We start from the raw sequence: 2840 nt of genomic DNA on the forward strand, positions 1-2840 counted from the left end.
TTCCTCAGATTATTCTACAGTGAGAGAACAATAGAAACATCTTTCATTCATCTAACAAGTATGCATTGAGCATCTGTTACTATAGACCCGGTGCTGGAACATAGTGGCAAACAACACAGACAGGAGCCCTGTGCCCATTGAGTTTGAAATCTATTGTGTAAGCGAAATATCAAGCTCACAACTTACAAATGTGATTAGTATTGAGAAGGAGAAACAAAAGCAAGTAACAGACAACTGAAGCTGATCTGTGTTAAGAAAGCCTTCTTGAAGGAAATAACATGACTTTGTATTTTATCTAGATATACAAGATTTCATTCCTTTAGAAATTTTGAAATATTAATACTAGGGACTGAAATTTTCAGCTTACATAGGTGGTTGCAATAATTGCATAGCAAAATCATCTGAAGCAGTAGTTAGATTCTGCAGTTGCTCCCTGATTATAGCATATACATAGTTAAAATTACCTTTGGAAAATTCTTAAATTAACCCCAAAATTCAGTGTGTGTAGTAATATTTATATGCTATTCACAGCGTTGAATTTTAACTGCGACCTGTGCTCCTAGAAAACCGCTAAGGTTAAGAAATCCTCACCCTTTTGTTTTCCAGGAAATGCCTCACTGTATAGATTGACTCTTCTTCACATGACTCAGATAAGAATTTGGGGTCCCTCCCTGTCATGCGGGAGACCCTGCTCGCTGCGCCATTTGTCGTGCGCAGAGGCCTTCTCGCCGCGCCATCTTTCAGGCGGGGCGGCCTGCGGGGTCTCTGCTCCCGCTCCCCACACAAGAACGCAGGATATGGTGAGGCCGAAAAGGAACACCCACGGAGCCATAGGTAGGGGAGCCATACCACTATGGTCTCACTGGAGGCTGGGTTCACCGGACGCCGACCTGCCTTCCGGTTTTCCGCCAACCAACCGACCGACGACTCTCCTCCACTCTCTCGACTCTGTTCCTCTCTCTCGGCTCTCCTCTTCCGCTCTCCTCGGCCCTCCTCTTCCGCTCTCTTCGGCTCTGCTCAGCTCTGCTCGGCTCTGCTCGGCAATCCTCGGCAATCCTTCGTAGCCGCAGCAGTTATACCAGCGGCCAATCGGCTAACCGGCCACAGCCGACGGCCAACCAGCCACAGCCCACGGCCATTCACCACCCGAGCCAGCACCCCTTCACGTGAGGCCGAGAGCCTGTAAACTACTCTCTGGGGCTCTGTCCCCACACTCCCTATTGCCTATGAAGAGACCAGACACACACCCTCCAAATTCTCATTTTTTGCTTCAAAAATGATTAGCTAAACTGCTCATTCCAACTGATCAGTGTGAACCAAAGGCTTCTTAACCAAGCTTTGGTTAAGCTTCTCTCTTTCCCCGAGGTTCCTGAACGTTGGCTCCTCAGCCTGAGTGAGCACACAACCCTCCTCAAACAGCCTGGTCTAAGGATAACAATCTTCTCTGAACTCCTAGCAGATTGTGCCACTTTTCTCATCCCACTTCTCCCCACCCAGTTCTTTCCAGCCTTATTTCTTCCTCTCTATAAAACAAAAACTAAACTTTTGGCCTCACTTTTGAAATGCTTGCCCTTCCCTCACCTTGCAAGAATCCTTTTGAATAAAGTCTGTCCTTACTAAATCCAGATTAGTTGTTGTTGTTGTTGTTGTTGTTGTTGTTTGACACTAAACACTGGAAACCAGCACAATAAGTACAATAAAATCCAATTTTACTCCAGCATTTGAAGATTTTAATGTTTTCTCAGTCCAACAGATAAAATATGTATCTGGTGATGTGGCACAAAAATAAAATAAGTGCCTTCCAACACAATAATCACAAAGCAAGATGCTGGCATCAGGAGAGTCCTAAGAGTAACTGTGATTGAAGTAACAGCAGAGACCTGTCTTCCATCCCAAGCTTATGCCAAATATGGAATATGTGCTCACTGGGTGGAATGGCTACTGGAAAGCCCACCATATTTTTCCTTCCTTTCCTTCCCCCCCCCCTTTTTTTTTTTCTTTTCCTGGATACACATAGTTGAATTTGGGTAAGTGATATGTAAGTGTCTTCTCCATATTCTAAAATGCTACAATAAAAAGGGAGACAAAAGAAAGAAAACATAATAAATCTCATCTATCAGCAATCCTTAGAAAATATGTCACTCTAAAATATTGAAGATGTGCTCACTTAAATCTCTTTATGGAAATCTTTTTGAATTGTATTACATATTTTATTGCTTTTTTAAACAAAGTACTCTAAATATAACTTAACCTTTTCTTGGATGATGTACAATCATCTTTATTTTAAAATAAAACTCTACTCTGGTGTAGAACAATGATGACTGCATGGCGTACATACTACAGGGCTGCATATTACTAAGCAGTCGAGAGTTCCCTTTCCTCCTCTTCTCCTTCTCTTTCTTCTCCTCCTTCTTCTTCGACTACTGTCTCCTTTCTATTGCAAATGGGCCAAGATTTTTTTTTTTTTAACCTCCTTGTATCTGCCTGTGACTGGAACTGCCCCCTTCCAAATGCTGCTTTTTATATGCTTCAGATTTCAGTAGAAGAGGAGGAAAGAAATGACGGCAAAAATGTCCATATTTCTAGGACCAGTTCCAGAGTATTCCAACCCTAGGGGAGGGCTCCAGGAGCTTTTCTACCTCAGAGACCATTTACCTATGAGTACATTGCATAAGCTTTAGCATTTTGATCTTTGTGTTCCTATCTTGGCTATGCAGAGCTCTCTTTATTTCCTTCCAGCCATGTTCCAAAGGTCAAAAAATAAAAGATACAGAGAAAAACATCTTAGAAGAACATGCCAATGATAGTCAGGGAAAGGCTATTTTTTGAAGAATCGGAAG

This window comes from Rhinolophus sinicus, chromosome 2 (genome assembly GCF_057876585.1).
Source record: "Rhinolophus sinicus isolate RSI-liver-muscle chromosome 2, RSI-T2T, whole genome shotgun sequence".
In the NCBI taxonomy this organism is placed as follows: Eukaryota; Metazoa; Chordata; class Mammalia; order Chiroptera; family Rhinolophidae; genus Rhinolophus; species Rhinolophus sinicus.